The 12,844-nt window shown below is 39.1% G+C and overlaps 1 long non-coding RNA gene and 1 pseudogene across 1 annotated transcript in view; one reads left to right on the top strand and one right to left on the bottom strand.

The window, feature by feature from the left end:
* The first annotated feature begins 1,446 nt into the window (after positions 1–1,446).
* On the top strand, positions 1,447–3,608 carry LOC105480451 (ATP-dependent RNA helicase DDX18 pseudogene; annotated as a pseudogene).
* A 712-nt stretch (positions 3,609–4,320) lies between these two features.
* The window catches only part of LOC105480441 (uncharacterized), a 339,420-nt gene continuing 330,896 nt past the window's right edge, over positions 4,321–12,844 (bottom strand). Inside the window, exons 6-9 of the long non-coding RNA XR_011607746.1 lie at positions 10,083–10,263; positions 6,982–7,418; positions 6,236–6,316; positions 4,321–4,561 (exon numbers count right to left, since the gene is read on the bottom strand). This is a non-coding gene — a long non-coding RNA (uncharacterized lncRNA). The remainder of the gene's footprint in view (positions 4,562–6,235; positions 6,317–6,981; positions 7,419–10,082; positions 10,264–12,844) is intronic.

Below are 12,844 nucleotides of genomic sequence, written 5' to 3'. Positions count from 1 at the left end.
GTTAAAAGAGAAGTGATATTTATTGACAGCTTATAATTTAAGTGAGTAGGAATATTTTAAGTTAATAATGCCCTAACTGGGATTCCAAGTCCCTGGACTTCACCAAAGAAAATCACAGGGGTTTGGGAGCTATTTTTAATATTTCAAAAGGCCTATTAGTATGTCACTAATCATATAAAATACAGTCTTTGTATATGGCAACAGAGTCTTAAAGAAGAAAACTTTTAGGGAAAAATTCATTTTCAGACTTGAGCAAATTTTCAAGTATTCCTAATTCTGGAAACAAGTGAATTTCTGTCCTGTCAGAGTTGAAATAATCCTTATGCATGTCAAATTTACCCTAATAGAGAAGATACTCATTATCAAACAAATTCAACAAGACTCAAAGACTTCAGGAAAGAAGTTGCCGGCAGACATGAAAGGCAATTTTAGCCATTTACTTAGAATTGCCAGTCACCGTAGGAGCAGAAGAGGCATTTTTCTGCCAACTGGTTGAAGCTTGTGCCAGAATGATCCTGCTGTTTTTTAATTGTCCTAAAAGCTTGTAGCCAGCAATTTCCCTGCCAAGTCTGACCTCACTTTCATGTTTTTTATAATATGCAGATCACGAAGTGTCCCATTCAGAGGGGGAAAACAAGAAATTACTTCTTCATCCTTACTCTTGAAGCCCATCACATAATCTGTATTATGTCTCTGTAAAATAATACATCAATGGCCATCTCAAAGCCTTCTGTGCCATTTTTTAGTACCACTGTCCTTGCGTACCTTTGAACATATGATTAATCCTCACGGCAAACTTACAAGGTAAGAAAGGGGACAACAGTGTTACTCCCATTATGAGTGATAAACCGACGGAATTATGACTGATGGACATACAAATCTATGTGTGGTGTATTAAGTTGCAAGCTGCATAATGAAATTTAGAGTATGCTCTCATTTTTTGGTATAAAAGAAAAGGCATGTAACTGTGTACATGTGTGCATGCATATGCAGGTGTGTATAGAGGTGGGATATAAAAGCTCACAAAAGATCTTGTGATATACAAATCTAGTTACTTCCTAAAGTGGTAATGTTACCTCCTAACAGTTACCTCCTAAAATGGGAGTGAGTGAAAGAAGCTACTGAGAACGTTCACTTTTATATCTATGCACCTCTGTATTGTTTTAATGTTTTGCAATAAGCATATATTGTTTTTACAATGTCAAAAAGAATTTTTAGAAAGAGAAAAGGTTTAAAGTCGGTGATAGATGTTCTCCACAATCAACAGCCCTATCTAGTTTATTCCATTGGATTCAGATTTTCAGAGCAATTTTAAAGAAACATTTGGAAAACCTTCCTCAACTCTGGAAGAAAATAGCTGCTTGGTATTTGAGTCTTGGAGAAGCAACTTTCTACTTAATGCTTTTTGGGGGCCCTTGCTCCCAGATGGAATGGAGATTCAGTTGGGATGACCAGAGGCTTCCATCAACCAACACCTTGGGTTCATGGAGTTCTTTGAGGAGCAAAATAAACATGTAAAAAATGGGAATGCAGAGTTGTACTGTGTGGCCCGGCAGTCTAGGCACTTCTTGGACAGCATGTCTCACCAGATGATGAAACTCCTGAGCAAGAAGATGGAGAAGTGGAACCTCAAACTGTGGCAGCAAAATCTAAAGTTGTAGGGGGCCTCAAATCTGACCCTATCAGAAACTCAAAATGGAGATGTGTCTGAAGAAACAACGGGAGATAGAAAGGTTAAAAAATCAAAACATTCTATAAATGTGGCCTTATCAGAAACTCAAAATGCAGACATTTCTCAAGAAATAGTGGAAAATGTAAAAGTTAAAAAATCTCCCCAGAAATCCACCGTATTAACCAATGGAGATGCAGAAATGCAGTCTCCCAATTCAGAATCAAAAAAGAAAAAGAAGAAGAAAAAGAGAAAACTGGTGAATGATGCTGGGCCTGATACAAAAAAAGCAAAAACTGAAAACAAAGGGGAATCTGAAGAAGAAAGTGCCAAGACTCCTAAAGAAACAGAAAATAATGTGGAGAAGCTAGATAATGATGAAGATGACAGTGAGGTGCCCAGCCTGCCCCTGGGACTGACAGGAGCTTTTGAGGATACTTCATTTGCTTCTCTATGTAATCTTGTCAATGAAAACACTCTGAAGGCAATAAAAGAAATGGGCTTTACAAACATGGCTGAAATTCAACATAAAAGTATCAGACTACTTCTGGAAGGCAGGGATCTTCTAGCAGCTGTAAAAACAGGCAGTGGTAAAACCCTGGCTTTTTTCATCTCTGCAGTTGAACTCATTGTTAAGTTAAAGTTAATGCCCAAGAATGGAACAGGGGTCCTTATTCTGTCACCTACTAGACAACTAGCCATGCAAATTTTTGGTGTTCTTAAGGAGCTAATGACTCACCATGTGCACACCTATGGGTTGATAATAGGTGGTAGTAACAGATCTGCTGAAGCATAGAAACTTGCTAATGGGATCTACATCATTGTGGTCACACCAGGCCGTCTGCTGGACCATATGCAGAATACCCCAGGGTTTATGTATAAAAACCTGCAGTGTCTGGCTATTGATGAAGCTGATTGTATCTTGGATGTTGGGTTTGAAGATAAATTAAAGCAAATTATTAAACTTTTGCCAACACGCAGACAGACTATGCTCTGTTCTGCCACCTAAACTCAAAAAGTTGAGGACCAGGCAAGGATTTCTCTGAAAAAGGAGCCACTGTATGTTGATGTTGATGGTGATAAAGCTAATAAGCTAATGTGACAGTGGATGGTCTTGAGCAGGGATATGTCGTTTGTTCCTCTGAAAAGAGATTCTTCTGCTCTTTACATTCTTTAAGAAGAACCAAAAGAAGAAGCTCATGGTCTTTTCATCGTGTATGTCCGTGAAATACCACTACGAGTTGCTGAACTGCATTGATTTGCTGTCTTGGCCATTCATGGAAAGCAAAAGCAAAATAAGCGTACAACCACATTCTTCTAGGTCTGCAACGCAGATTCGGGAACACTATTGTCTGCGGATGTGGCAGCAAGAGGACTGGACATTCCTGAAGTCAACTGGATTCTTCAGTATGACCCTCCAGATGGCCCTGAAATATATTCATCGTGTGGGGAGAACAGCCAGAGATCTAAATGGGGGAGGCCATGCCTTGCTCATTTTGCACCCAGAAGAATTGGGTTTCCTTCATTACTTGAAACAATCCAAGGTTCCATTAAGTGAATTTGACTTTTCCTGGTCTAAAATTTAGGATACTCAGTCTCAACTTGAGAAACTGATTGAAAAGAACTACTTCCTTCATAAGTCAGCCGAGGAAGCATGTAAGTCATACATATGAGCCTATGATTCCTACTCTCTGAAACAGATCTTTAATGTCAATAACTTAAATTTTCCTCAAGTTGCTCTGTCATTTGGTTTCAAGGTGCCTCCCTTTGTTGGTCTGAACATGAACAGCAATGAAGGCAAGCAGAAAAAGCAAGGAGGATTTGGCTACCAGAAAACTAAGAAAGTTGAGAAGTCCATAATCTTTAAACACATTAGCAAAAAGTCATCTGCAGCAGGCAGTTCTCTCACCTAAGACGTGCCTTTCTTTATCTTGAGTAACTTTGTACTAAAATGAATTTTTACCCCTTGATCTAACAGGATTTTTGTAGCATTTGGAATTTGGACTGGTCTGACAAGAGTATAAATTGACTTGGGTTGCAAGCACTGAGCACTGTTACTTCTATCAAGTCTCTTTTATTTTTGGGACATAAAACAGGCTTTAATTTTCTTGGTTGCCCAAGGACAGAGCAAGGAATGTCTGCTGTTTCTTGTGATGATATAATATTTTAATTTTAAATCTCTCTCCCTCATACACACAAATGTATGTTATTGTTTTACTATAATTCTTTTTGTACCTTTCCTTCTTGGTTTGTGAAGATTTCCGTGGCATGGGTTGCTTTGCTCACTGCTGTAAAAGGTGACCTGGTGTACTGGGAAGCTGGTGGTAATGCAGAAAAGAGTCTCAGGTTATTTTTTGTTTTTAGTTATTTCTTGGACACTGAGAGTACCTAATGACTCCTCCTGAAAATGCTGTAGTATGAAAGAGCAAAGAGCTTTGGAAAATACCTAAGAATCACCTTAGGATTAGGGTGGCATTGCTTTTATAGATTCTTGATTTTAAAGCAATGAACATTTCTCAGGTGTTTTGTTTTTTAGAGCAAAAACTACGGGTTGTAATTTGAATAAAGTGTCACTAGCAGTCATAACATCTGATGGGTGTGGGGTAGGAAGAGGGTGGAATTGAGATGTTTGAGCCTCGTTTACATCAATAGAGGTATAATACACGCATTTCTTTATTTGGTAACACAGCAAAGACTTTTAAAACACACATACAAAGAATAGTGATGCTCCTCATTCAGATTTCTTTAACTCAAGGTGGTTTGGATTTTGGTAAGCCTTTTTGCTCTGTACAGTACATGGGCAGCTGCCTTGTCTTAGAGCCAAGCCATCAGACAGTGCCTAGCACACATTAATGTTTGCTTCTTTCTGAGAAAAATTACCTCTTCCAGTCCCTGAAACAAAAAAAACACATTTGTTGTGAAGATTGAAAATGAACAAAGTCAGAAAGAAACAGCAAAGTTAGATGGGTTTTTTGTTGTAGGAGCACTTGATTTCTAGTGTGTTTTGTATAATATATAACTACAAAATAATAGATTATGTAGCAATTCAAAACGAAAGTTTCTGGCATCACTTTGCTGTTGTGCCAGTTAATCATAGAATCCCATTAAATGTAAGTGTGCTAATATCTAATGTAGAGGAAACTGTTTGGTAAAGAATATTCCAGGCCGGGCGCGGTGGCTCAAGCCTGTAATCCCAGCACTTTGGGAGGCCGAGACGGGCGGATCACCAGGCCAGGAGATCGAGAGACGATCCCGGCTAACACGGTGAAACCCCGTCTCTACTAAAAAATACAAAAAAACTAGCCGGGCGAGGTGGCGGGCGCCTGTAGTCCCAGCTACTCGGGAGGCTGAGGCAGGAGAACGGCGTAAACCCGGGAGGCGGAGCTTGCAGTGAGCTGAGATCCGGCCACTGCACTCCAGCCTGGGTGACAGAGCAAGACAGGGCTAATATCCAGAACCTACAAAGAACTCAAACAAATTTACAAGAAAAAAACAAACAACCCCATCAAAAAGTGGGCAAAGGATATGAACAGACATTTCTCAAAAGAAGACATTCAGACAGCCAACAGACACATGAAAAAATGCTCATCATCACTGGCCATCAGAGAAATGCAAATCAAAACCACAATGAGATACCATCTCACACCAGTTAGAATGGCGATCATTAAAAAGTCAGGAAACAACAGGTGCTGGAGAGGATGTGGAGAAATAGGAACACTTTTACACTGTTGGTGGGATTGTAAACTAGTTCAACCATTATGGAAAACAGTATGGCGATTCCTCAAGGATCTAGAACTAGATGTACCATATGACCCAGCCATCCCATTACTGGGTATATACCCAAAGGATTATAAATTATGCTGCTATAAAGACACATGCACACGTATGTTTATTGCGGCACTATTCACAATAGCAAAGACTTGGAATCAACCCAAATGTCCATCAGTGACAGATTGGATTAAGAAAATGTGGCACATATACACCATGGAATACTATGCAGCCATCAAAAAGGATGAGTTTGTGTCCTTTGTAGGGACATGGATGCAGCTGGAAACCATCATTCTTAGCAAACTATCACAAGAACAGAAAACCAAACACCGCATGTTCTCACTCATAGGTGGGAACTGAACAATGAGATCACTCGGACTCAGGAAGGGGAACATCACACACCGGGGCCTATCATGGGGAGGGGGGAGGGGGGAGGGATTGCATTGGGAGTTATACCTGATGTAAATGACGAGTTGATGGGTGCAGCACACCAACAAGGCACAAGTATACATATGTAACAAACCTGCACGTTATGCACATGTACCCTACAACTTAAAGTATAATAATAATAATTAAAAAAAAAAATTAAAAAAAAATAAAATAAAATAAAATAAAATAATAGAAGCAGTGAAAAATAATGCAAGCATGAGAAATACATACTGCAGATAAATTATTCTTTTTTTAAACAAAAAAAAAAAAAAAAAAAAAAGAATATTCCAGTAGGAAAAGAAAAGAACTATCTTCCACTTCGGGGTTTGGCCATTATCACACTGGTGAGACGTGTTCTGGGCTTCCAACCTTGACTGCTGGGCTCCTGGTTTGGCTTCTTGGATTCCTAATTCCTCGTGTTTAGTAACTTTCTCCAGGATCATGTTTTCCCTTTTGTTTTTCAATTCCAGAAGTAATGTTTTTTAAAAGACAAAAACAAAGGGAGGAATATTTAATTACTGAGCAGAAGTAAATACGATTGGCATTTTGTACCTAATCTAATTTTTATATGCAAGTTCATGCTTTTTAATTTTTTATCAAAAAATGAAGTCATCTACCTACTACTTGTAACCAGCTTGTTTCATAACATGTTATTTTCCTGTGTCATTAAATAATAACTTCAAAAAAAAAAACAAAAAGGAGAATGTAGTCTTCGTTATTTATTTAGATTTTTATACAAGTCTTTGATATGGTTCCATAATAAAGGCAGTTTGGGGATGATAGTCTACATAGCAAACTCCTTCCATCCAACTGGGAATGTGACCAAGGAATGATGGTGTAGTAGAAATAACAAAAATTTGAATTTTGACAGACTTTTATTCACATCCTAGCTGCTATTTAAGAGAGGTTTGGCCTCAGACAATCTACTTAGTGTCTCTGAAACCCTGCTCCCTCTACTATAAGATAGAATAATAGAGAGATGAAAGGTTATATGTAAAGGGCATCGCATAATACCTGGCTCATGGAAGGTGGTCAAAAATTCCCAGGCTAATAAAAAAGTGTAAATGATTTTTAATCTATATTGACATTTGTAGTGAACAAATAAGAAAACTTACAATTGTGGAAGATTGGCAGGAGACAGTGATGATTCTGTCCATGGTATAGTCACTCCATCATATTATCTATCAGGCCAGGTCAATCCATCACACTGCAAAAACTACTTGAGATGTATATCTTACTGAGGAAGAGCCAATAGCATCAACTCTGCATATGAAACACCCAACATGCAAAAACTAGAAAGTGATTCATTTGTAGATTTATTTGTAATTGGGCCGTGTTTGCAATTGGAGGTGTCTAGCTCCGGCATCTTCTCAGACATTCTGCATCAAACAGAGATGACAAAATCTATTAAATTTATTTGAAACATTTCTCTGATGACTACACTTGGCCATGGAGAGTGAAAACCAACCAAAGGGAAATTTCTTGGTACTTACTGAATAACAGGCACACACTGGTGACTGAGGAGTTCCAATGTGCAAATCCAGAGAAGACACTTGAAAGGAACGAAAACAAACTGCATTTGTAGGAAGATAGGTTTTGGATTCTCCAACATACCCCTGGAAAGACACCTGGATGTCTGTCTTTCATTCACCTCGTATTTGTGAGCAAGACACCACCTTAGGTCCTATAGGAGGTTTAAAGACTCATAGTCTAAAAATGAGTCTTATAAAATTACAGAGGACAGTGACTCACTAGGTCATCTAAGATTCAAATGCACTGATTGTAATCATCATTAAACAGCTTCCCTGGAAAGTGTTCTCTGTAATGCTTCTACCATTAGCTGATATCAAATGCCATGCTTTCACATGGAAGAGCCGTAAGTCTTGCAATAAATCATCAGAAAGATACAAAAGGGGACGATGAAGACCCTCTTTGAGACCATGTTCTTGGTACTGAAGTTCTTGCTCTATAATTTTTCATCTCCCTGCCTACAGGTTGACCACCAGCAGCACTACTCTCAAGTCATTGATGTGGAGAAGTGACTTTACAAGAGTGTGAGGAGTACTGGGACATTTTTAAAGAACGCCCATCTTAGGATGAGGGCAGTTATTAGAGTCCAGCCCCTTCCTTCTTCTGTCTGGCTTTCTAAATCTGATTTTTTCTTCTTAATTCCACTTGATTCTGTATCTCTCCAAATACTGAAGACTTTCCCTTGGCTGTCCTTGTCCTGAAGCAGTAAGACTCTCTGATCTGCCCTTCAGATTTCCCACTCCCCAGATCCTAGGAAAAGGGGAATCTTGGGTACTGTGAGGAGCTGCTAATTGGATGATGATACTCGCTTGTCAGCACACCCCAAAATTTTCCCATAGACTAGCTTGTCGAAGGCATCATCTTCCATACCTTCTGTTGTTTTTCATGATTCTCTCTTTCCCATAATGGCTGCCAGCACCCAAAGCCTGCATTCCATCTCAAAGCTTTTGCCCAGTCAGTTTGAAACTCCAACACAAATTACACTTTATTGATTTAAACTGTTAATTGGTGGCTTGTGTTCTCATGATGCCTCCATGGCCACGAGTGAGTCAATTCAAGTCTCTGAGCTCCAGGTGACTGGATGAGGAAAACTCCATCCTTGACAAAGTCATGTTCATTGGGCACTCACATGCAAACACACATACACACATGTAATTTCAGAATGAGTTAAGAAGGTAGTTTGCATTTCCAGCTTCATTGTTTACTAGAATGTATAATCGTGGGAATGTTAGTTCTCTGAGTCTCGGTTTCTTCATCTGTGAAGTGGAGAAGATGACACCTATTTCTATGTTCTATGAGTAGGGAATGAAATCATGTGGGAGAAGGACTTAGAACTGAGTCCAGGCTCAGAGAAAGGATGATTCACAAATATTAACGTCTAAAAGTATTTTAGCATCACTAATAATCAAAGAGTTCGATGGAGCAGGAATATAGGGCAGGCAATATCAATAAAATTGTAAAAAACCAAAATGGCCCACAATAGGCAATTGGTTATATCTGGACACAGTGGAATGTCTTAGAAATTTCAGGTTACAAAACACAGGGAAAGTTTTAGTAAATGTCTGTCCCCATCATTGCTTTTCTCTCATTTATAGGATCTTGCAAGTGCTGCGTGCTCTCCAAAGGCCCCTGCCCACCCTGCCCCCCACCACCCTTATTTCCTTTCTTCTTTTCTATCATCTTAACTAAATGATTCTTCAATTTTCCTCTATTTTCCTCCTTTTGCAGTGGAAGTGATAGAGGGCTGCAAAGAGAATGGATTTGTGTACTTTAAATGTACCACTTCCCACTAACTAAGAAATTATAGCAGTTGTACCTATACTTCTGTAGCCTTGGTAGCCAGTAAAAACAATATGATTAAACTGTAGAGCTGACCCTGAAGTTCACTGAAACCAGTCTAACCATTTAAATCATAACTTTCTGAACAACTTTTTATTGCCATCACATCATATTCTTGTGAGGAAAAGCCAACAGCAATATTAGATGACTTCCTAAAAATATTTTCTCTAACATTTTTTTCTGTGAAAATTATACTATAGGAAAAAATTGTGTATAATTTAAATATCTCTTTTATTTTTTCTTAAAATTTACTTTGATTTGGCTTTCCTGTTTCACATTTATTCTAGAAAATTGGAAATTACAGAAAAATATTTGGAAAAATTAAAATTATTCATAGTTACACTTCCAAAAATAAATATTGTTGATATTTGGAGAGTATTCTTTTTAAATGCTTTTATTTTGAAAGCTAAGAACATATTTGCATATATAGTTTGTGACCTGATTTCTTGATATTTTATGATGCCGATACAGTTTTTTTGTTAACAGAAATTTCCAAGATACTCCATAGTATCCAGATTTAACCAATTGCCTGTTGGGGGCCATTTTGGTTGTTTGCAACTTTATTGCTTTTGCCTGCCCTACATTCCTTCTCCTTCTTCCTCTTTGATTATTAGCGATGCTAAAATACTTTTTTATGTTTATTCACCATTAACATGTGTGAATCATCAGTTTTGACCATTTTAAGTATCTCTTTTATTTATTTTTATAATGATGGTGGTGGCCATAATCATGGTCTTCATTGTGGCACGTGGGGACCAGGAATTGTCAAGGCCAGGTTAGTTCAGAGACCCAGGTGAAGAAGAGAATTGCAGACAAGAACCGATCTGATCTCATTCCCAGCACTGACCTTCCCAAAACTCTGGGACCAGGTGGTGTTGAAAATAGTTGTTTTTGATGTCACAGAAATCTATTGGAAAGTGGACTTCCAAGCACATCCAGTCCCGGTGTGTATTCTGCAGTTGAATGAGAAGCTAGCAAGTCATGGGCCTTCTGAAGACAGCTTTAAGTTCAGCTAGAGGAATGAAATCCTAGGAAATAGTGAAATAAAACACAAAACATATTTTAAAATTTGTAAATAGAAATTGTTCCTCAAGGGAGGAATTAATTTTCTTCTAAATTATTCCCTTTTTGCCTGGATTGCTACCTTGCCCCAGGTCAGCTCTCTACATGGAAATCTTCAGAGGACAGAGAATAGAAAATAAATACTCATGCTCCAAATTTGGGCTTATACACCAACCAGGACCTTTTCATGGCCACCTTCCTGCCAAGCTCACTGATAACCAGGTTTCACAAGTCAGGGAAGGCCAGTCTAACTTGGAGGACAATTAGAGAGGTTGGTTCTTTCCCCCAAGGAGAAAAACCAGTCATTTTACCTGTCACCCTAAAAAGTTTCTGGGATGTCATCTGGTGTTATGTCCTAGACTTGATGTTCCATAACCTCTACAACTTTTGGGCACACAAAAAATTCACATAGTCTCATCTATAAGAACATCACACTCTTGAATTTAGAAATGAAATCTTCAGCTTCTTTAAAACTCCCACTGTACAGCAGCTGCTCTAATCTGTCAGACTAGGAGTCGCTCTGAAGATGTATTGCTTTGCTAGGTGCAAGTCCCTGGAGGGCTGGCAGTCCCCTGGAGGGATGGATGTCATTGACAGAAGGGAAGGAAGTGGGCTGGAGCAAAATCAAAGGCTAAGAACTTGAATCAAACATGAATTAGCTTATGGCAGCGCCCACTCAATGCCCTCCTCTAACCCCATATCACTTTGAGTAGAAGCTAGTGTTCTTATGATGGCCTACGAGGTCCCCCATGATCTGGGCTACAATACTCCTTGCTTACCTCTCTCTCCTCCCTTTCCTTCTACTATCCACTCCACTCTCTGCACACAATGTCCGAGAGTGGTACAAAGCTGTTCCCCCTGCCTATAAGAATGTGGGGTCAGCTTGAAAGCTAAGGCTAATCCTGAGAGCCTAACAGCTGGATGCTATCAGATAGCTGCATTTCTAGAAGCTGAGCAGTACGTTCTTTCTTGAAGGGAAATCCAAGTGGTTTATTTCCATGGCTGCCACTCTTCCCAAAGTTATGTTTCCCAAGAGACTTTCCCCATAACCACCCCCTAACTTACCAACCATGCCTGGATTGGATGTCCCAACTATGTGCTCTCACAGCATCCTGTGCTCCCCCATTACTGCACATTCACACTGAGCGCAATCGCTCATTTACTTATCTTTTCTCCCACTAGGCTGAGAACAGGGGCTGTGCAGTCATATTCAATATTGAGTCCCCAACCCTAACCAGGGCCTGGCACATACAAGACATTCAGCAGATGGTTGTTGAATGAAAATATATAAATGAATGAATGATTACCAGCTGCTTCCACTCCCTTAACCTGCTACAGAATTAATAAATTAATCTTGAGCATAGTGGATATATAAATATAAAAGTGTCATTGAGGACTGTCAGGCCAGCCTCTCTATACTGGTTGCTACATTCTGCTTGTTGATTTATGCTACTAATTACTGTCACTTTTATTTTGGATTTGTGCACAAAACAAGAGTGTTACTTAAAGGAAGGCTTCCAAATTTCTAAGTGTAGGGTACCCTGCTAAGGACATGGAGCTTCAAAGGGCTTACAAGAAATTCATCACACATATGTGTGCACATGCACATGGCACACACATTCAACTTTGTAACATGTAGTAGACCACATCTACCACATCTAGAATAATATAAAATTTCATCTCAAATGATCAGCTCCTGACCCTCCAAACCCATGACTGAGTCAAAGATGATATGGCATCCCTGTAAAGATCAGAAGGAAAACAGTAGAGAAGAACCCAGAGTTTCCCTCTACACCAGGGTGTGTTTCTCAACTTTGGCTGTACAACAGAATCACCTGGTGGGCTTGTAAAAATGCCAACACTCAGACCACACCTAAGACCAATTACATCAGAATTTCTAGGGAAGTGAACCAGGGATGGTTTTTTTTTTTCCAAGTACCTCTAGTGCTTCCACTGTGCAGTCAAGGCTGAGAACCACTGCTCTAGATTCTCCTCTCATTGAGCCTTACTATGTGCCAGGTGTTATATGGAGCAATGCCTTTTCTTTTAATTTACTGATGTAAAATGTTATCTTATCCATTTTACATGGCCCAGCTTACACCCTGGAAGGGAAGCAATTTTATAAGTCCTCATTATTTACTCTATATAGTTGGGGCACTAGGAAAATAAGAAAAAAAAAGATTTTTTTGCACTCACTTGCTTAAGCTATCCCCTTACTACCTAAAGGGAACGCTTTAGTGTAATTCTTTATAACAAAGGTGACAGTAAGACTATTTGGGAACTGAAGCCATTCCATAGATGAACTCTACAAAGTTTAATGTACACACTTTAATTTACACGCGATGGGATAAAATTGTTAATGTTTGGAGGTTCACAGCATTCTCCCTCCATCTTTGCCCACTAAGCTCCTTATTTCTCCTTCACTTTCTATTAATAAAAGGGAAAAAATCAGATGCTGGTGAGCAATTAGCATAGAACCAACCCTCAATCTTCAGGGTGCTTCGTGGAGCTGGGGATGTGATTCATCTAGAGCCTGTGTAGACTTAC

Source organism: Macaca nemestrina, chromosome 9 (assembly GCF_043159975.1).
Source record: "Macaca nemestrina isolate mMacNem1 chromosome 9, mMacNem.hap1, whole genome shotgun sequence".
Lineage (NCBI taxonomy): Eukaryota > Metazoa > Chordata > Mammalia > Primates > Cercopithecidae > Macaca > Macaca nemestrina.
This window is presented reverse-complemented; position numbering and strand designations above follow the sequence as displayed.